The following is a 23,185-nucleotide window of genomic DNA, read 5'->3' on the forward strand; positions in this document are numbered from 1 at the left end:
CTTTGCAGATTTTAAAGAGTTCAGCCCAGTTGTTAGATGCCGCAGAGACATGGGCTTGGATGTGGGCTCTCTTCTTAGTCTGGACAGAGAGTATTGCCTTTGGTGCAGGTGGAAGGCCAGTTTGTCAGAGGTTGCGCAAGAAGCTAGCCATTTCCTCTCAGCCACCCTGCACTTGCGTTTAAGGGTGACAAGGTCAGAGCAGGGTCGGACTGGCCGTTTCGGTCTTTCGGCCCGTGGCCGAATGACTTTGGGGTCCCCTGGGGCCGGTTTTCCGGCAGCCACCTCTGGGCCGTTTTTTAAAAAAAAAAATATTTTTTTTTTATTGGCAAGCCGGGCCGGCAGCCCCGGGCCTGGCCTAGTGTGTGTGTGTGTGTGTGCACCCTGTGCCGAGCCGCATCGCGAGTATTCGCGGCCAAGTCAGATGGGGGGGGTGATGAAACTCCTGGGCTGGGCGAGCCAGTCAGTGAGGTGAGGCAGGGCATGGCAGGGAGCCAGCAGGGGGAGGCGCCCCGCGCCGACGGCACTATGAGTGAGTCTGCACAATCATCATAGCTAGGTAACACTAGATGTTACCTTGCTTTGATGATTGCATCTGCATCATGCATGCATCATAATTTATGATGCATGCAGATGCTGGTGCATGTGCATAATTCATTCACGGGTCACGGCGTCGTCGTGTCGGTGGGCCTGGGCCACCAGGCCGGCAGCCGTGACGCCAGTGCCACTGCAGGGGGGCCGGTGTGCGGCCTGCCGTGTGTGTGTGGCTTGTGCTCGCCAGCTCACGAGCCTCTGGCCTGCGGCGGCCAGCAGAGAGAACGTTACTTGTTTAATCTGTGTGGGAGGGAGGCTGGCTGAAGCAATTGCAAACACACACCAAACAAAACAATTGTAACACCTGCCTCCCTCCCCTCCGAGCCCTGACCCTGGCTGGGGGTGCAGCCTGCCTGCAGGGCTGAGGGCTCCGCTGAGCTGGGGCCGGCACTGTAAGAACAACACAGTGATACATTTCACACTTGCTTTCAACTTTGCAGGAAGTAACACTTCTTTGCAAAGTTGGAAGCAACTGTCTTCAACTTGTGCTGGGGGCTGGGCTGGGGACGAATAACCCAATGAAAATTCGGCTGGGCAGGCTGCCCCTGCCCAGCCAATTTGCCGCCAATTCAAACCGCCAATGCATTATGCTGCTGCTATATGAGCCCCCAGTGCAAGCACACACCGTCACCACCAGTGGACCTCGAGTCGAGACCGACAGTGCCAGTGCCCACACAGGAGGACCACAAGGCATCACTGAGGCGGCCAGCCCAGCAGACAGTGGAGTGCCCAGTGCCAGTGCCGGCCACAGCCCACAGAGCAGCCAACAGCCAGCCAGTCACTAGGTAAGGAGTGGAGTGGGGACTGTTACTGAGCAACGTAAACATTAGGGCAAAAACATGCATAACAAGTGCATGTGTCTCAGCCACACCGTCCCTTTTCAGGGGCTTTCCCTGCCATGCCATGTGAGTGTGCCTGGGGTGGGGGTGCAGGTCTACTTTGCCAGTGATGCGCACGCACACACACTCGCACATCCCGCTCCTCAGACCCATCCCTCATTACCCGCCTCGTGCCACGGAACTCATTTGCTCCTTTCTCATTTTCTGAGCATCTGGGACTGGGCGCTATGTTGCCGTACACAAAAGGGGTGACCGTGTTCACTGGGCACTGTAAATGTGCCCAGCCCCATGCCATGTGAGTGTTGGGGGGGGTTGCAGGTCTGCTGTGTGCCACGGCGCAGCTTCCTAAAAATGAACTCGGCTCGTATCGTGACTGGTCTCGTGGGACAGACACGGTCAGGGCCTGTAGCCGACATCCTATGTAACCGAGCGGCCAGTAATGCGGCCCGCAGCTGATACATAACTTACCTCACACGTTTCTCTATTTATTTGGAAAGTGATGTGTCAATTGGCTCGAACAGGGCTCTGATGGGTCCATTACCCCAAAGCAGGGCTAAACGGATTTCTACTTCAAGTCACCTGTTACATCCTGGTTAATAAGGCCCCGAAATTAGGTTTATTAGGCAATCTCAGCTGGTAAAGTCATTAGCAGCCAAGGGAGGTGCCTCTCCGATTTTTCAATAGTTCTAATAATCTTTCGCCCAAAAGATCATCTTTGGCCATTATGATTTATAGAAAAACATGTTGCTAAATAAATTTTAAAAAACGGCTTTGCAGCTGTTCTGAGCTTTGTTACAAATGATGCTAATGTCCGTGCGTAGTAAACCCGCGGAGCGGCATCTTGTATGTGCAAGGTGATCTGCCAATAATTGCATTCTGCCCGGTGACCATCTTCTGCAGTGCCTTGTGGTGCCAAATGCAGAAGGAGCGCCAATTCAATCTCACCCTTGCTGCTGTGCCAAGGGGGTGGGGATCATACAGATGTGACCTGACCAGCAACTGAGTGAGGTACAGCGGTGCAAGTTTGGCTGTGCCTGTGAGGCAACTCTTGGCACCACCTAGAGTGCCACCAGAACTGGCACCACTCCGCCTAATGGTAGGTTTTGCACATTATTACACTTTTATCTCAAATGTTTACTTAATGTGTTCCAGTGAGGCGCACACGCCCTCCTGCTGCACTGAGCGCACGAGCTCCCCTCCCCGCTCAAGTGTCAGAGGCCGAGGAGGGCTGAGTTGCCCAACCAGGAGCCCCTTCCGCTGCCAGCATCTAATCGCTCCCCTCTCTCCCCTCAATATAAAGCGGCACCTTCAGCGGTTCAGGGAACTGCTAAGGTGAGAGGCACTGCTGCCCACTTCTGCTGCCTCTGAACCTCTGATCCTGGGCTTACCCACTCCTCCTTACGATAGTTATTCTATTTCTGAAAGCATGCATGCCAAACTTCAGTAATTCCATTCTGGAGATGATGGTCCAATCCTAGTTATAACTTTGCATTCTGGGACTTGTAGTCCTGGATTGAATGGGTAACTATAGCACTACAAAGTCAAAATGCAAAATTATAAAAAGGAATGGACTAGCATCTGCCAAACGGAATGGATAATGTTGGCATGTATGGAGCGGGTGCGTCCGTGCATAATATTTTAAGATATAAAGCACGCTCTTTTGTTCCGGCATCTGATTTGTATGTTTGTTTACGTTTTTTCTATGGAAATCCTACACATTTAGGCAATAGGCTACGTACTTTTTAAGTATTCCTGCCTTGCCTATAGGTTTTTGTGACAGACCCCAACGTATTGATCAGTCAGAAGTGGTTATATATTTGTACACCAAGCTCCTTTAAATGGTCTGCGAAGTGCACGTTAAGCTACTGAAGGTACGCATACATATGTAATGTTGTGCTCACACTTGGAGTTTGTACTAATCATCATATGCGTTAAAAGAATGTACCCTTTGTTAAAAGAAGAGGCCTTCTCTTTATACAGCGACATTTAAGACCTGCTGACCTGGCAAGAACTTGTTTTAACAGAAGAATTGTGTTTGGTCACTGTATGTCGAAGCATGTTGAGCCTGCTAAAACTATCTGCAGATTACGGGTGGGGAAGGAATGAGTAAGCACAGCCTCGTGCACAGAGATACACAGAGGGGCACGAGAGAGAGCGAATAACAGATAACAGGAAACCACAATAGCAGATGTTGAACTGTTGACCTTGATGCAAAGTCATGACTGGGAGGAACCGCCTTGTGGTGGACATAATCTATGTGCAGCAATGTATGACAATGTAAAACAGATGGGTATAAAAGGACCACGATGTGCAGGGCAAAGCGCGGCACTTTGACGACTTGCTTTGCGAGACGTTTGAACTTGCTGCCCATTCGCGAATGCTTGTGCATTAATAAAGTAATGTTAACTTGGCTCTTTTCTGTCTGAGTTATTGCAGGGTCCCTCTTGTACTGGTTATGGACGGCGAGAAATCGCACCCACAATTTTGGTGTCAGAAGTGGGACGCGAAGGAGCGACAGTCCGTCACTGGGTGAGGAACGCCGCGGCGGAACCGGAGAAGGAATTGATCACGGGGCCCCAACAACTGAATCCGCACCTTTGATTGCAACCAACGCGTCATCCTTGTTTTTCCGGCTCCGTCGGCGGTGGAACAGCAGGCTGTCGCCCTTCGGGTCCGGAACACTCTGGCGGGACCCTTAAGATAAGTGGTATGGACGGATGCATGATGGAATAAGGAAATAATGATTCAGGGTTTGTGAAGAGGACGGTGGTAAGTCCGTCTATGAAGAAGTAATGTTGAAATGATGATATGATATGTTAGATACGCCAGGAGGATGTATTATTATTGTTAGCCAATAGGTGCATATTTGGGAAAGGTGAGTGTTTTAGGCAATTGCGGTATACCAACAAAATGGGTCAAGCGGCTTCCAGCAAGAGTGGTATAGGCAAGAGACACTATGCCCCTCTTGAAGGAACCCCTGCATTTGATATGTTGATTAAACATGGATTGAATTCAACATTGTTCTTAAAAGAATGGTCCGAATACACAAAAGATTTGATTGAGCATAAATGGCCAGACACCGGGTCCTTTGATGTGGACCGCATATCCAAAGTAGAAATAGAGTTAGTAAAAAGACGGGTTAGACCCGCACAGTTTGAGGCTATACGACTATGGAGGGTAGAAGCAATGCGCAGGCGCAATGCTCAGAATAAACAAAAAGCAAAGGAGCAGAAGAGAACGGTAAATCAAAAATTACATGATCTAGAGATAAAAGAGAAGGGTGAGAGGCTAGATCAGTTGGATAGACATATGATGATTAAGAACAGTGGGGGTATGTATCCTGCTGTGCCGGTGCCTCGATATGAAGATGTGATAGGGCTAGAAGCAGAACAAACAACGACTGAATTATTGTTTCCAGGAGCTACAGCTCCACCGGCAGACAGTGAGGGTGAAAGGGTGGAATTCCCAATGAAGTATGGAGACCCAGATAGGTTGATAGACCATAGGAGAACGACTACTGTAGAAAAGGATAGAGATGGAGACTTGCAAATCCTTATGACCGGGCTGTATGGCACACCCCTCAATGACAGCCTACGGGACCAATTGGGGCGTTTGACACCTTTGGAATTTAGGACAGTGGCCACTAAACTATATACCTTTTATGAGGGTAACTGTAAATTGAGAGGACAGAGTACTGCGGATCTGCCCTCAGCATATCAGGACGCTGTCGCGTTACTACCAGTGACTGCGTCCAGTGTTCAGTTATGGGGATGTATGTCAGACATAATAGAGGAAGTCATAAGGGGCAGTGTTGAATGGGAGAAGGAAAAGAGGGCATGGGAAAGAGAGGTGAGGGAAAGAGAGGCTAAACTCAAAGATGCAGACCAGGCGGGCCAAAACGTAGCTAATCGTATGATAGCATCCATACACTCGCAGTCCATGTCCACCCTGGTGAGTCTGATGGAGGGCCTTGGCTGGCCTATACAAGTAAACATAATTAAATATCTTCTTATTAGGGTGGATGATATAGAAGAGGAAAAGGAGCCTAGGTATGTGTCCCAGTGGAATAGGATTAGGACGGAATTGGATAAGAAACTGCTATCTAATATAAGAGTGGATGATTCAGGGGCGGAAGAATGGAGGATGGCTAAGGTGGAGAAACTATTAAAAGATTATAAAAAAATAAAAGAGAAAGCTCTTAGTCATCAATCCTCTGTTTCGCCACCAGCGCAGGCCCTTGTAAGTGAACAAACAGACATGGAAAAGTTACTATTAATGCCAATGAGAGAGTGCCAACCCACCATAGAGGCAGCCACTGGTAACATGATGCGCACCTATGTGTATGTCCCTTTATCCCGAATTGAATTAATGCATATCACCAAGTCCATCCCCGACCCCCGTATAGACCCGGCAGGATTCTACAAAGAAGTAGGAAAGTTATTCAGACCAGGGTTATTTACCGTAGAGGATGTAGATAACATATTGTTAGCCATTGTCCCAGAAGAAATATGGACCCCCTTTCGTGCCAAAGACAATGAAACAATAAAATGGAAAGATGTAATGGATGCGAGCAAAAATAGAAAACTGCATGAGGAATATCCTGAACCCCTAAGGGGGCATGGCATGGCAGTCCTGAAGGCTCTAGAAAAGGTGTTACCCCCATTTGATGTGAATGTGGAGAAACTGTCCGCTGTGATACAGGGTGCAAGTGAGGAGGTAGCACAGTACTTTCTGCGTTATGAAGCAGCATTCAAAGCGCACAGTGGGCTAGAGATAGGGTCTGAAACGGGCCAACGGTACTTTGCCACAAACTTTGTAGAGGGGCTCCACGGGCCAATTCAGGAGAACATTAGGAGGGCAGAAAGTACATGGATGACTAGAAACCCCCGGGATCTCCTCGAAATGGCTAGGTATTACGAAAGAGGGGAAAGAGTGAAGGGACAACAAAAGGCATGACAAGAGAAGGATTTAAAAACCAAAGTGTTGATGCAACAGTTGCATCAAGGGCCCCAAGGCAGGTATAACTACAATTATAACGGCCCGTCACAGGGCTATAGTAGCAACATGATAGGGGGCCAAGGGACAGGAAGAGGTACAGTGCAAGAAGGTGCGCTATATGGGAGGAGGGATGGGCTACCCCAAGATGTATGTGCCTTCTGCAAGAGACCCGGACACTGGAAATCCCAGTGTCCCCAGAGTGGTGGGAGAGGAAGGGGCGTACGGCCCCCTTCACAGACAACATTTGCCCCAGGAAATAGGACTGGTGGGTACGGCAACCAAGACAATAGAATGTTTAAACCCCCTCAACCCAATGCCTTTGACGGGCAAGCAAGAGGGGATGTTCCCTGGCCGGCCCCGCCTCCTCCCAATCTACTGTATCAGCCACAACAAACGACACAAGTACAAGGTGTATGCCAGGGTGAAGAATGTGGAGAAGGGGTATACTATAACGTTGATTTTCAGGATAACACAAGCGATATGTCCTGAGGATGCCGGAATGAGATAGCGGGAGTGGTGCAGGTTCCTATAGACCAAAGGGGGCCTTATGCCTCTATTAGGATCGGCCCCCACCGAAACTTGAGATGTCTGGTAGACACGGGAGCTGGAAACAGGCACACCTGATTATACTAAGAGATTTTGCCTTTTTGTTGATGAACAGGAAGGTTGCGCTGTGTCAGTCTTGACACAGGAACAAGGGGGTAAACAGAGACCATGTGCATATTTTTCTAGCACTCTGGACTCAGTAGCTCGAGGCCTACCCCCATGCATGAGAGCAGTAGCTGCAGCAGCGACAGCCCTAAAACAAAGTGCAGGTATCATCCTAGGGAGTGAAGTAACAGTAAAAGTTCCACATACGGTAGATGTTCTTCTGAATAGAGTGCATACACAGCATTTGACTACAGCTAGACTCACACAGTATGAGATGATCCTGTTTGCCAGTAATGTAAAAATTGAACGGTGTAACACTTTGAATCCAGCGACACTGCTTCCTTTGCCCACCTCACCTGATGACATTAGGCATGATTGTGTGATTCAAATGGAAGAACACACTAAGGGTAGAGCAGACCTGCAAGACACCCCGCTGGTTGATAATGAGGGTGTATTATTCTGTGATGGTTCCTGTTTCAAACTGCCAAATGGGGAGACAACAGCAGGGTATGCAGTAACTACAGGGGAACGGTTGATTGAGAGTGGGAAAGTGTGTGAAAAATCGGCCCAGGCAGCAGAATTAATTGCGCTAACGAGAGCATTAGTGTTAAGCAGCGGTATGAAAGTGACAATTTATACTGATTCAGCCTACGCTCATGGGGTGGTTTCCAGTTTTGGTAAACTCTGGGGAGAGCGTGGGTTTTTAACCTCCCAAGGTGATACTATTAAACATGCCCGATTGATTGCTGAATTATTGCAAGCCCTTACGCTGCCCAAAATGGTGGCCGTAGTGAAGTGCTCAGCGCATAAAAAAACACTGGATTATGTCACGCAGGGAAATTCTTTGGCTGACCAGATGGCTAAACTAGCTGCCACAAGGGACACTCGGTGGGAAGCCCGACAGCTCATAGTGGGGAGGGATGTGACTATGGAAGGGACGAAGGAGCGCGTAAAGGAAATCCAAGCAGATGCAACCATTGAAGAAAGACTATCTTGGCACAAGGATGATCAATATGAGGAGACGGTAGATGGGCTATGGGCACATACCAAAACGAACACCTGGGTACTACCTGACGCATACTTACCTGTGATAGTGAGCGTGGCTCATGGTCCAACCCACGTTAACGCAAGAACTATGGAAGAAGTTTTAAGTACTGTGTGGTACAACAAAAGATTGGGAATGTATTGTCGCCAATGGGCAAAACAATGTGAAATATGTGTTTTATATAATGTGGGGAAAGGTGTACCGGCCCCGGCGGGCCACAGTAAGTTACCCACCTGCCCTTTTGAGGTGGTGTATATGGACTTTATACAGCTGGAGCCTGTAAATAAACATTCCTACTGTTTGGTGATGAAATGTGGGTTCTCAGGATGGGTGGAAGCATATCCCCTGCGGGACAATAGTGCCACCTCCACAGCACAATGCATATTGAAACACTGGATGCCCTTGACTGAAATGGCCGGATGCATTGCCTATTGCATTATTGAGTATGCGTACTATGCCTAAGCGTACACATGGTTTATCTCCTTTCGAAATTGTTATGGGGCGCCCACCAAGTATTGGGACCCCCATATCACCTAAGAGATTGTCTGAGCAAGCATGGCCTGCATTACAACAGTACTGTATTGGGTTAACTAATAGACTGATTTCTATTAATGCACAGGTGAACGCAGTAGCTCCATCTCCTCTGATAGGAGAAGGTCACGACGTGCAGCCCGGTGACTGGGTTGTTATAAAAGCCTTCGATCGCACCAGCGGACTGCAACCCAGATGGAGGGGCCCGTTTCAGGTTCTCCTCGCAACACAAACTGCGGTAAAAGTTGATGGCAAACCGCACTGGTACCACGTGAATCACGTCAAGAAGACGCTTCCATTACTGATTCCTCCGGAAAAGGGAACCAACCAACCCCAGGTTGCAACAGTACTGCCAGACGCCATTAGTAGGTGTGCCCATCGTCTCCGATCCCGTGACGTGTATGTGCCAAGCAACGTGTAAGGACACTGTTTTGAACTTTGATCATTAGGGAGATGAACATTTGGACTCTCTTGTTGGTTTTAGCAGAATTGTGCCTTACTGAAGACGACGGGCTTGTAGCCTGAAGGGCCTTCGGCGTTCCCCTCCTGGGACAGGCACTGCGAGACGTGGGACAGATCGGATGAAGGTTTTCAGTGAGACCTACCACTATTAGAGTAATAAGGACACTGGTGCTTTAAATAGGGGATATTGCTATATCGCTAGGTTGCAACTGATATACGCTGTATACTGAGCCATATACTGAACTATGTCTACACCCGTGTATGCTGGTTTAGTCCCTGAACGGATAAGTGTATGCTCCTCAAACACAGAAGGTAAGAGGAAAATACCAGTTTGTACCACAAGAGGCAAAATTTTGTTTTCTGTATGCACGATAGTAGTACTAATAGCATTTGCCATAATATTCTGGTATCTGGAACATCCATCTAGATATGAATTAAAGAACCTGTTGCCCGAGTCAAATGAAACAGGGAGAACAGATTGGGTCAAGAGCAGGAATCGAGATGCCTATGACCAACACGACCCGGAAGACTATGCTAAAAATGAATACGTGAAGATAATAAACACAACATATGGGGTAGTGAATAAAACTGATTGCTGGATCTGCACCCACATGCCCCGACATAGCAGTGAAGGCATCCCAGTGTACGCATCGCCAGTTACTGAGGATGCCGGGTGTACATTAATTTACATGAGAATAGTGTCAGCACAGCAATACATGATACCGAATACCGCTTGTTATGTTAGAGGAGAGAACAAAACCCTTCTAAAGGAAAAGATACGCTATAAAATCAAAACTGAGGGAATCGGGCTTGCACCTGCTATGGTACAGATAGTAAGAGAACCTCCTCCCCCTATCACCATCACACAAGAGTTTAGGCCAAAGAATATATGTTTTAAGAGGAGCGCAAGAGGTAATCAAAGAATGATCTCGGGGTGCAGTCAAATGGTGAATCTAAATAACTACACGAAGGGATTGTTACAGATTGAAGGACATGCCTATGTCTGTAACAAGAGGGCTTATTTGTGGTTAGCCAAAGATTTTGTTGGGGTATGTTACATAGCCAGAATAATGCCGGCTGTGATGGTATATGCCCCGTCTACTCTGCATAAAGAAATACACAGCAGAAATAAACGAGCAGTAAACCCAAAAATTCCTACGTATCAACCTACAGGATGGGAAACGTTTATAGATCTGATGGGGGTCCTGGTTCCTCCAGCGGGCATCTTTATGAACAGTCAAGAAATCCAAAAGCTAAACAGGGCCCTTGAGTTCGTAATCGAAGAATCTGCAGACCTAATGGAAAACATTACTTATGAAATGAAAGCAATTCGGCTAGTGGCTCTCCAAAATAGGTATGTCTTAGACATACTCACTGCAGAAAGGGGCGGAGTCTGTTTTTTGGTGGGATCCCAATGCTGTGTTTACATACCAGAAGGGAGTACAGGAATCCTGGATGGAGTAAACAAACTGCATAAAGTGGCGGATAGCATCCACCAGGAGGAAGGGTCAGGAGATAGCTGGTGGATGAAGCTCCTGAAAGAAATTGGATGGCAACTTCTTACGCCTATACTGGTTCTAGCGGCAATAGTTGTAGGAATTTGTCTCTGCATCCAATGTTTCCCGGTATGTGTGTCGTGCTGTGTTTCCATGTGTTCTTCCAGCATAACGCGCCTAAATCCAATGGATAAAAGCCATGTACAACAGGAATTTTTTGACATGGGAGGCCTGGAGAAGATTATGGTACATACAGTATGTGATGATGTTGCTTTCCTGCCATCTGCTTATGCTAGGACTGTTTAGATTGATGCTCAAGTGTGAGCAAAGGGTGGATTGAAGGTACGCATACATATGTAATGTTGTGCTCACACTTGGAGTTTGTACTAATCATCATATGCGTTAAAAGAATGTACCCTTTGTTAAAAGAAGAGGCCTTCTCTTTATACAGCGACATTTAAGACCTGCTGACCTGGCAAGAACTTGTTTTAACAGAAGAATTGTGTTTGGTCACTGTATGTCGAAGCATGTTGAGCCTGCTAAAACTATCTGCAGATTACGGGTGGGGAAGGAATGAGTAAGCACAGCCTCGTGCACAGAGATACACAGAGGGGCACGAGAGAGAGCGAATAACAGATAACAGGAAACCACAATAGCAGATGTTGAACTGTTGACCTTGATGCAAAGTCATGACTGGGAGGAACCGCCTTGTGGTGGACATAATCTATGTGCAGCAATGTATGACAATGTAAAACAGATGGGTATAAAAGGACCACGATGTGCAGGGCAAAGCGCGGCACTTTGACGACTTGCTTTGCGAGACGTTTGAACTTGCTGCCCATTCGCGAATGCTTGTGCATTAATAAAGTAATGTTAACTTGGCTCTTTTCTGTCTGAGTTATTGCAGGGTCCCTCTTGTACTGGTTATGGACGGCGAGAAATCGCACCCACACTACTGAGTGGGTAGATAAAAGTTGTTGATACCGAAATTGTACTTCTTTATCTGACACATCATTTACACCCGACGATTCATTTATCTTGCTCCCTGCTTAGTTCGATAGCGTTATCTTGTTTTTCTGAGTATGTAAACCCATTTTGATAGCGAGTTTTTGTTTGTTAACTCTTTTAACATCACATGTGTATCTGAAAATGTATTTCCTGGATGGCACCTAAAATACAGGGATGATTTAGGCAGTAGGCTACTGCTTCTAAAGCAGTAGCCTACTGCCTACAGATGTGGGTGACGTCACGTAGCCTACTGTTTTTTACATGGGCAGGCAGGTAATTTATGTGACTCCAAGGCAGGCTGCTTGAGACCGGCCCAGGACAAAGCATGCAACACATTAGTTAGTTTGTCTGTGCGGTGGGCGGGTGATTACTTTGGGTGATGGGCTCAGACCAATCCAGTGACCTGATAGCTAAATGACTCTGCCCTGCACTCTGCCGGGACAGGCCTAGGTGAACCACCAGTGTGGGCAAGGGGCAGAGCGTACCACCATCACACAGCATCTGCCTATAAGACTGCGGGGGTATCAGGCTCCATCATGTCATTCAGTGTTCATCTTGCACTGCAGGAATACATATGTATTGCCCAGGCTGCTGTTACAGAGCAGTGGCAAACATTGCCTACCAACTCTGTGTAATTACCTTCTGTGAAGTTAGGTAATTGAATTTGGTGTTAACTTACCATTCAGAATTATACATTTTAAACATTTGAACATCTTTCCATGATGTGCTGTTTCATGTGATGTGTATTTTAGAATGCTCCAGTGGTGCCAACAATGTATGTTTTGTATTTTCCTGTGATGTAATTGTTATGCAAAGCATTAGTTTTGAAACTTGAAAAATCCTACATCTTTTTGGCCACACAATGTTGGCAATGGCAAGTATGCGTGCAGCCTGACACGGGGTGGTACCTCTGCCCCAGGGGCTCTCCCCGACACCGGAGCCCCCCTTTCCTCCTTGTTTCCTTCCCCCTCTCTCTCTATTACCCTCTCACCGAACAAACGAGTCGAATCTTCCCGAGTCCAGTAATTCCCCAGTCCTGGTCCCAATTCCAGCTCAAGTCTTTCCATCTTCTTCGACCAAAGGCTTTCTGTCCATTTGTTTTAAAATGTTCAATATTCTTCCTTTTCTCTCATCAAATGTTACTCAGTTTCCTCTGCACACCTGCCTTTTATAGTTTCCAGCGTCTTTTCATTTCTCTCTCTTCAGACTCACCTTTTTTTGTCCTTAACCTATCTTGCAAACTTCTGTTTCCGTTTATTTTTTTACTTTTACCTTCTCTTTTGTGTTAATATTTATCAATTTCAAACTATTTTCCTACCCTGCTAAGTCACCAAGTCTTTGTTTCTGATTTCAATATCCTTTCATTGTGTATATCCCTACTCCATAGTCCAAACTTATTTTTCTTTAGACCCCACCCTTACCGTACACTTCCTCTGCCTGCATACACCCGCTCTCTTTTTGCCTCCTGCCTGAGTACCAAAAGCATTCCTGTGTTCTTCCCCAGCCCCCACCAGGGCCCATCAATCGCTCTTTTTGCACTTGTTTGCCCCTCTAAACTTACCTTCCTCCCCAGGGTGCATCTCAGGTTCTGCCCTTATTGGCCTGCCTTGCCCCAGCCCACCTCCCCAGGCTCCATCTCTCTTGCTGCCCTTGTTGGCCTCTCGTGCCCCAGCCCACCTCCCAGGCTCCATCTCTCCTCCTGCCCTGGTTGGTCTCTCGTGCCCCAGCCCACCTCCACAGGCTCCATCTCTGTCCCTGCCCTTGTTGGCCTCTCTTGCTCCAGGCCACCTCCCCAGGCTCCCTCTGTGTTCCTGCCCTTGTTGGTCTCTCTCGTGCCCCAGGCTCCATCTCTGTGCACCTCAAATGTTGTGTATGTTTGTGTGTGTCCAGCATGGACTCTGCTATGTTTACACTCTGTTTCCATCATGTGACAAGCTGTTTCTGTAATTCTGCGCCACATTGTAAGTTTGGCGGTATCAACTATGGTAATACTGCTCAACTGAATTCCTCTTACTGCATGCGGCTACGATAATACTACAACTGATTTAGGGTTGGTGCCAAGTACAAGTTATTGCCCGCTTTTGAGACCAATTGAACTGCATTGGGGACATGTGGTAATACTGCATTGGGCAAGACCTCCATTGAAGATGAGGCAACAAGCAGGCAGCATATGCATGGGCTGCAAAGGCCATTATCATGTGTTTCGGCAAGATAGGCGCTACTCTGGAATGCCACCTGTTACCACCATAGTTATAGTGAGGCGGACAGTGGCAGACTGGCCCATAAGGAACTTGGGAACACTCCAGAAGGGCCTATGCCTCTGAGGACCTGTCTGGGGCTGATCCAGTTACGAGCTTTATTTTTCCACCATCCGACAAGTATGTCATCATTTTTTCACTGGTCTATTACAAGACTGAGTTCAGCTGTTCTTTGTGAGGGCAGCAGTCAGAATTAGGTGGCACAGCCATGGGCCAATGTATTGCCCTACTGCCATGCTTTCATGCTTAGTCTCCCTACCTTTCCGCATTCAGTTTCCAGTGTTACATGCCTTTCGAAACAGAGCCTATAGTATGGACATTGTGAGCTAAGGGGTGTGGGGTGGGGCTGGGAATGTTGAAGGCTATAGCTGTACCAGTTCCGGTGATGAGTGCGAGGAGTTTGGGTTGTAAAAGCTACTGGACGTGAGCAGTAGCTCGCTGTCCCTGTTACTGGAAATGGTGTTACCTTGCGCTATCTATTGCCTGACATATGTGGGAATTCGCTCCTCTACCTGTTACTAAATGGGTACAGCAACGTTCACAGAGAATGATCAGGAGCCGATTGTGTTTGAGCTGGCTTAACCATAGCTGGGAGCAGGCTGTACCAGTTATGCTGTACGGCCCCTTGGGCATCAGAGCTGGTTGTATTTGTTACTGGGCAATGTGGGCATGAGCGAAATGTAACCGTATCCGTTTTGGAAGCTGGCTGTACCTGTTCATTGGCATGAATAGTTAGGTAAAGAGTATTGCATGCTGCTACATTGCTCTCCTTGATAAAGATGGATTGTGGCCCTGCCCATGGTAAAACATGACTTTTTTTCTGTGGGGAGGGCCACAATCCATCTTGCCCATGGTAAAACATGACTTTTTTTCTGTGGGGAGGGGTTGCAACTGGGGGAAAAGATGAGGGAAAAAGTGTCAGTACTGAAAAGTCAGTTGAGCTGGGAGCAGCCTCGGACTGGCCTGTAGGACAATAGGCCCAGGGCCAACCAAAAACACAAAATGCTGGCGTGGGACCCTTTTTTTGGCCAAAGTGGGACCCTTATTGGCCCATGTGGGCCAGTTTGATGAGTTAATTCACACTGCGACTAGTAGTTTTGACCAGTGTTGCTGAATAAATATTCTTTAAAATATACAATTTGCATGTCACTTTATCAAAAAGCTCCCCCTGGGTACTATTCAAACAGTATCACAAAAGGAATGAAAAGCCATTTGCAAGTGCGGGCCACTTTTTCTTTGGTGCCTGAGACAATTGCACGGCCCAGTCTGACCCCGGATGATAGCTAGCCTTTGTTGCTGACTGTGTGCAGTTCGGAAGCACCCCACAGTGTCTTTGTCGAGGGCATAGGGGCATTGGTATCCCGAAAGGGGCCAGGGACAGGCGGTGATGTGTAAATTGGCTGTAGAGGCGCTGTCTGGAGGGAGGGGTCTGATGTTACTCTGTGAGATGCAGTAGTTGTTCTTCGAAGAGTGTGATTGGACGTGAAGTGTTGGGGCACACAATTAAAATAGGGTGCCAAGGGCAAAAACCAGTGGCACAACCATTACACCAGGGCAACAAATTCATACAAGCCCACAGAACTGTATGCAAAGTAATGTTATTTTATGAGTTGTGTTGTAATGTAACAGACACATGAAGCCTCCATACGTAGCATTTTCTGACCTCTCCCTAAACCTCATTCCGGTTTCCCTACCCCCCTCCCCTCCTATCCAACCATCGTCACCCCCACCCTGCTTCCCTGCTGGGGTTGCGGAGCCCTGTATAAGCATTGACTTGCAGCAGGTCCCAAAACCGCAGTGGGGGTGGTTGGTTCATGCCACTCCTGCGCCTCAGAGCTGTGGACCTAAATATGTAGCATTTTCTGTAAAAGTCAAGAATTGACGCGATTCACGGATGATGGTTTGAGGGCCACTTTTTTTGAGACGAGGGGTGGGCCACTTTTTTGTGGCGAGGGGTGGGACACTTTTTCGAGGGGTGGGCCACTTTTTTGAGGCGAGGGGTGGGCCACTTTTTTGTTGTTGTCCGGGCCTATTTCTTGTCCCAGTCCGACCCTGGGTCAGAGTCATACCAGGAGTTGCACTTGGCTTTGGGCTTCAAGCGGATCCTCATGACAGGGGCAAGAGTATCAAGAGTATCACAGATGGTAGAGTGGGGCATGGAAAGGGCTGTGTCAGGGTGAGAGTCAGCCAGAGGAGGAGGGGGGAGAGAAAAAGTGGTGGCGAAAGCCTCAACTGACACACCCTTCATGGGTCGGATGACCAAGAAGGTAGGTGGCAGTGCTGCAGTTGGCTTGGCCTGAGGGGTAGATTGTTATAAAGAATTATTAGAGTATTACAAACCTACACCAGCCGTATCTCCTAAAATCAAAATCAAAAAAGAGACAGTAGCTGTTTCAGCCTCTGTTCAATTTGCAGCATGCAGAAAAAATAAAAAATGAAAAGTATGTCTTGACGGCTATCCAAAAGGGACACAGTAGTTATAAATAGCTTTTTATTTTCACTTTTCCTTCACAGCTTTGAATTCTTTTTGCTCTATGGAGACATAAAGAGTGTGGGTAGTCTGCTAACATAAAACATACGTTTAAAATACAAAAAAAGGTATTTAATACTTTCTGCTCTATAAACAGAGGAATACACAGGCGCAAAAACGTCCAATAAAGACTAAAGGACTGCAGAGGATTTCTAGGAGCAGATTAGCTAAAACAGGTGCATTTGAATGCGATAGCGAATCGCTTTGTGGTGCAGGAATCCTCGAAGAGCAAGTTCTGTGTGCTTAAGCATCTCAGAGAGGCTCTTTTCTGAGAATAGTTGCATCTATTTCCATGTGTATTACTTGCACATTTGGGAGCCGATTCATGGAATTATTGGTGTAGGAAATAGGGTACTTGCGTGGGCAACTGCCCGCAAATCCATCTTCGTCGATTCATGGAACCGAATGCGTGGTACTTTCCCTGGACTTGCGTGGATTTTGTGCTGGCTCGACACATCTGTGCGAGCCATCGATGGCTTGTGCGAGACTCCCAGCAGGGCGTGGCCTGTGCAGAGATGTTGTCAGGGTGCCGGATTCAGTTATGGGGACACAGCACAGGGTCCCCGAGTCCCAGGCCTGCTTACGGGGGACCCCACACACTGTTTGAAGGGTGCGTGTATTCGCGCCCAGGGGAGCGTGCAAAGGTAGCTGTTCTGGCTGTTTTTGGCTTTACGTGTGGGCTTGTCAGCGGTGTTCCAGCTGTGACTTGCGAATATGGTTATTTTGCACAATCAATTCCATGAATACGCGTGGCGTGCATTTTTCACCTGTGCGCAGGGTTGCGCAGTGTACTTCTCGGCATGTGGCCAATGCACGATTTCTGCATGAAATTCCATGAATCGACGGCCCCTTGTTGTGCATCTCAGCTTTGCACCAAAAATATGTTTAGAAATTCTGCTCTCTAGTGTATATAGCGGTATATGAGATTTAAAGAAACTTGGTTAACATAATATAGAATCTTCTGATATTTATTGAGCTCAATGATTGCCATTTACGCGGCCACTTGGTGCAGATGGCTGTCTCAGTTACAAGAATGTTCTGTGTTTGCTGGGGGTTTCTGTGAGGAGCGAGTCCTTGACTATGCTGGTGTTGGATTGAACCACAGGAGGAGGGGAGGCCAATATGCATTTACTGGCCAGAAAATGGATTCAAGGAAGCATAGAGCGCTGGGAGGAGAGCCAAGGCCAGAAGACGGGGAGTGAGAGAGAATGATAGCCTGCACAACGCCATAATGCCTGATCCAGACATCCCAGCCACTCTCCCCATATCACCCCCAGCACATGGCTCTCACGGGGCGCAGCCTAACAGCTGTTCAGCTACCAGGAATCTTTGACATTGCTAACACCAGTAACATGGGACAAAGATGGGCGAGGTGGGTCAGGGATTTTGACCTGTACATAGGGGCCACAGGTCCCATGGAAGATGCCTGGCAGCAATGCCTACTGAAGCGGGCGGTGGGGCCTGCTACGAAAGACATCATTGACGAGTTGACCTCGGACTCTATTGACAGCATTCAAGTCTTGAAAGAGGCGCTGACCACATACTTTACTCCACATACAAAAGTGGACTACGAAAGACATATATTTCATAGCACCAAACAGCTAAAGGGAGACCATGGACGTGTTTGTCATGATAATGATAATAATGATAATGATGTGTTATTTATATAGCGCCTTAATCCAAAGCGCTTTACAGAGCACAAATTTACATACAATATGACCCAACCGAAATCGGTACTCATTTATCGACCTCGGAAGGATGAAAGGCTGAGTTGGCCTTGCACAGATTCGAACCTGCGACCTGCAGATCACGCGCAGATCGCAGCAGTGAGTGCTCAATCCGCTGAGCTATCTTGAAGCATTGTGACTTTGGACACTATTCCAACACTGAGGCGCTAAGAAAATAGCAGGGTGTGAGTGTCACGCATTTTGGGGAAAACTACTTCAAAAATCCAGGACGCTGAAGGAAATCGAGAGCCGAACTGGCGATGGACACTCAGGTAGAAAGTTTCAATAATCCAAAAGGTGCCACGACAAATCATCCAGAAGCGATTCACAAACTACAGAGGGAAGTCAAACCACAGAGTGAGCCATTCTGTTACAAATGCGGATATGAATATCCTCACAAAGGAGTATGCAAAGCGATCGGGCAGAGATGCTGCGCGTGTGGGGAGGAAGGACACTTCAAATCAGTATGCCACATAGCTAGAGAGATGGGGAAAGAAAGTGGACGCGGAACCTTTAGCAGATACAGAGTGAAAGGCAGCACAACAGCGACGAAAGCATCTCAAAAAACTGCCCAAATACACAGCAGACACAGAGGAGGAGGGAAGCAGGAACAAGAGTCAGGTGATGAAATGCCAAGGAGAGAGCACTTTCGATACCTCGTCGAACAGACCTCATCAGGGTCGGAGTTAAGCACTTCTGAGGATGAACAGAGAAAAAAAGGATACCTATATGCATATGGGAATAAAACAGTGACGGAGCACCGCATAGTCCTGCTCATGAACCGCAATGAAAAACCATCGAAATTCCTGATAGAGACTGGCGCCGCGGTAAACAAAATCAGCGAACAGATATACAAAGCATTCGCGCAGATACCCCAACTACACCCGGCAAGAGTGAACATATACCCCTACAGGGCAAAATCACCACTAAAATGCTTTGGAGAATTTGAAGCAAAATGTCACTACAAATGTCTTCTACAATCACAAGCCCACACGTAAAGACACAAGAAATGGCCATTCCCGTCACAGCATCTTCACTTCAACAGAATGTGAATGCATTTTAAGCTTCAGAACAGCTGTGGATATGGAGCTGATCAATGCACTATACACACTAATGGTCTACAAATACACAAACACAGTGGATAAAATCAGCCAGGTGTATCTAAGCTTAATCAAAGGTATTGGGAGACTGCGCAACCGACTGATCAAATTACACATTGATGAAGAAATCCTGCCAGTGGCGCAGCACTACAGAGGCATCCCAATAAACTTGCAACGCCAAGTGGAAGAGTAGCTCCATAAAGTGCTCGAGCAGGATATAATTGAGCCAGTCGTGGGACTCCCCACAACATGGGTATCCCCCATAGTACCCGTGCCAAGGAAAGGCTCTGATGCTATTTGCATATGCGTGGACATGAGGAGACCCAACCTAGCCATTAAAAGGGAGACATATCTCGCTCCCTGCATCACAGATATGATTTATTTGTTAAATGGGGTGAAGGTATTCTGCAAAACTTGATCTACAAACAGGATTTCCACCTACTGGTTTTGAGTCCCGAAAGTCGGTACATCACGACGTTCATAAACCATTTAGGACTCTACCGGTATAAAAGACTAAGCTTTGGCGTATCATCAGCAGCCGAAACATATGAAGCTGAGATCCACAACATTATAAAGCACATCCCGAACTATATCAACTACAGTGACGATATCTTCGTTTTCGGCACGGATGTGGAAAACATGATGAGACCCTGTCCAGCATATGCGTGGCACTGGAGGAAGCAAATCTCACTTTAAACAAAGACAAATGTGAATTCAGAAAAGGGACACTCGGTTTCTTTGGACACATATTTCCAGAGAATGGCATGACACCTGACCCAGAAAAAGTCACTGCGTTGAATAAAACTCTGCCCCCCTCCAACATCAGAGCTTAGGTCATTTTCGGGACTCCCAAGCTACTACAAGCTACTGCACTGCACCAAGAGCCACACGCCGTTCACAGTCATCAAAATTCACATTGTATAATCAGAAAATATGGCATATTTTGACGCATAGAGGGAGTCCGAACTAACAGTGGATGTGAGCCCGGTAGGGCTAGTTGCTAAATTGGCCCAAAAACACAAGAATAACACGAGGCACATTGTATCCTATGCCAGTCGAAGCCTACCCAAATCTGAGCAAGTCTACTCACAAGCCAAGAAGGAGAGCCTGGCTGTAGTTTGGGCTTGCAAACACTTTCATTTATTTTTATATGGTAAACCATTTACGATAGGCGCGGACCATCAGACTTTACTATTCCTGTACGGAAACCCTCAAGGCGAAGATGCCACCACGCATCGCAAGGTGGGGGCTAAGGTTGCAGGACTACGTCTTTGACATCGTCCACAGGCCTGGAAAGGACAAGAACCCTTCAGACTTCCTGCAGACTTCCTGTCAAGCCACCTGAGACCAGGAGATGTGCCTGAACCGTCAAAAGCAGACAGATACATCAGGTACCTTGTCCACCAAACTATCCCACAAGGTGTTGATCCCACAAGCCTCAAGCCTCTCCCAGGAAGTAGACTCTGATCTGGCCTGTCAAATTGTCATCAAAGGAATTCAGTCGGGCAGATGGAGGAAGGCGAAAGAAAGGGGTGGTTTGGAAACAGAAGAAGTGTGAAAAAAGAGGTTGAGAGCATGGCAGAGGCGAAGGAATAACTAGCTCTCTCTGAAGAGAACCTACTACTTAAGGGAAACCTGCTTGATTGAGAAACTGGGTATTGGACATCGCCCACGTAGGTAACCGAGGGATCGTCCCTACGAAGAGACTATCAAGACAAAAAGTGTGGTTCCCCAAACTCAACTCACTGGTGGAAGAGTTGCTGCGGTAATGCCCCACATGCTGCCGCATCACACCCAACAGGCACTGTGAACATTACACATGTTGGAGCTTCCTACAGGCATCTGGGAGGTAGGCAGTAGCAGCTGATTTCTTTAGCCCCATTGAGGGTGGGAAATATGTGCTTGCCATAATGGACGAATATTCGCAATTTCCCGAGGCGCAAATACTATCATCCACCGCCGCCCATCATGTCATCCCAGTGCTGGACCACGTTTTCACGGCATACGGCATCCCCCAACAGGTCAAGACGGATAACGCCCTCCCCCCCCGTGTACAAGCCAGGACTTCAAAACATTCAGGGAATACATGGGGTTCCGACATCGAAAAATAACACCATACTGGCCTCTGGCGAATGAGATGATCAAACGCTTTATAGGAAATTTAAAAAGATCTCTCCAAATTGCAGACATCAAAGGACAACCATATGAACAGGTGTTGCACCAAATGCTGCGGGACTATCGAAACACCCTGCATGGACGCCCTGCAGAGGTGATGTTCAGAAGAAGCATCCGCACAAGACGGCCACAATATCAAGAGGAGAGCAGCCAATACAAGGATGATGAATTCATGCGGGAAAAGGACACACAGGCCAAGGAGAAAAATAAAAACTATGGAGGTGGCAAGAGAGGAGCCCAATACTGCGCCCTAAGAGTGGGAGATGTAGTGATGGTGAAACAACCACAGACAAGCAAGCACGTGGCTGCATTTCATGAAGATCCACTAGTCATAACGGCAAAAAAATGCTTGATGAGCACAGCAGAAGGAAACCAATGACAAATTACTAGAAATTCCTCACATTTTAAAAAAATGTTCCATTAACGGACATGGCGAGAAGAGGACGCTGTCGGGAAGAGCTAGACAGCTACTCATCAGATGAGTCATACCATGGCGATGGAGAAGACTCTGGCGTGGAGGAGCCAAATGATGCGTCATGTGAGGACCCACACGCACTCCCCGGGAGAGGAGGCACAAGACCACAACGAGCCGAGAACAAGACCCATCAGACTTATTGAAGAGATCGAATAGCAACAGTATGCAAATGTTTAATTTGGGTGGTGCCATGTTGCACAGTACAGGTCTAGTAGTTCAGGAGTGGGCGGGACCGGGTAGCGGGTAGGGAAGGGACTTGGAAGGGAGGGACCGAGTGTGTTGAGATAAAACGGAATAAAGACGCGTTGAACTGTTCCTCCGGCTCCGCACTTTATTGCATTCACAGAGTGGCTGGCGGCCCAATGACCGGAGGGGTCTGGCAAGGTGAACCATAACACTGTTGTGGCTCAGATCTGGGAGTGAACTTCCAGCGATGGCTACTAGGGGCGCTGTGGAGTGTGTGACTCGGCTCAAATGGATTTCATATGTATATATAATGATGTGTGTGTTTTTATGAACACGGATAACATGACCAGCGTACTTTACACTCACTTAGGCATTCCACGAATAGACGTGCCTCTTGTTCCACAATTTCAATGAACATCTGCTGTGCACAATATTGACTGCATAAGTATGCAGCCGGCCCAGGGTTTTGTGCATGATATGTCTGCTCACGAGGGCCAGGCTAAGCAGTCGGCCATCTGGCTGCTTCTCTGCCTTAATCCATTGGCTGAATCCCGGCAGAACAAGGCCGCGAGACAGGGTGTGAATTGCAAATGTGTGTAAAGCAATACACAGAGCAGCTTAAGGGCTGGCCAAGTATATGCCAAGGCATGCACACAGTTGTTCAAAAGGCCCGGAAAGAGGTGGCGATGCCGCGACTAAAGATGGCTGCACTCCCAACAGCAGTACTCAGGTCACTGTAGTCACACGGCTGCTATTGGTCAAAGGCCAGTCGATCCCTGGCTCCTCTGGGCTAGGGTGACCAGATTTAAAAAGTAAAAAACTGGGGCAGGGCAACTAACATAAAGGTAGGACTAACTCTTGAAAGTGGCTGTCAAGGCACTACACTTCAGTAGAGGTTGGAGGAGAAGGGAGTCAAGTGTTACTGTTCAAATAAAAATATAGCTAATTCATCACAAACTAACACTATCTTAAGTTGTAGAATGCAACATTTCGTCTGTGTCAAATTGTGCATTAATGCGTGTCAGCTATAAAGACCGACTACCAAAAACCGGGACCACTGCTGTTTCCATGGAAACATAATCTTGAGAAAGGGGGACAGAGCACCAAAAACAA

The 23,185-nt window shown here is 47.5% G+C and overlaps 1 protein-coding gene and 2 long non-coding RNA genes across 11 annotated transcripts in view; 2 read left to right on the top strand and 1 right to left on the bottom strand.

Annotated features, from left to right (window-relative positions):
- PITPNM2 (phosphatidylinositol transfer protein membrane associated 2) overlaps positions 1–23,185 on the bottom strand; it is a 1,944,277-nt gene that overhangs the window by 1,668,139 nt on the left and 252,953 nt on the right. The gene's annotated exons all lie outside the window — the stretch shown is intronic.
- LOC138492486 (uncharacterized) overlaps positions 1,218–23,185 on the top strand; it is a 218,443-nt gene continuing 196,475 nt past the window's right edge. Inside the window, exon 1 of the long non-coding RNA XR_011276215.1 lies at positions 1,218–1,376. This is a non-coding gene — a long non-coding RNA (uncharacterized lncRNA). The remainder of the gene's footprint in view (positions 1,377–23,185) is intronic.
- Positions 3,311–11,494, top strand: LOC138492482 (uncharacterized). The gene is made up of 2 exons (XR_011276213.1): positions 3,311–3,826; positions 8,744–11,494. It is a non-coding gene; the product is annotated as an uncharacterized lncRNA (long non-coding RNA).

The sequence above is a fragment of the Ambystoma mexicanum genome, chromosome 10 (assembly GCF_040938575.1).
Source record: "Ambystoma mexicanum isolate Mex_15411 chromosome 10, UKY_AmexF1_1, whole genome shotgun sequence".
Classification (NCBI taxonomy): Eukaryota; Metazoa; Chordata; class Amphibia; order Caudata; family Ambystomatidae; genus Ambystoma; species Ambystoma mexicanum.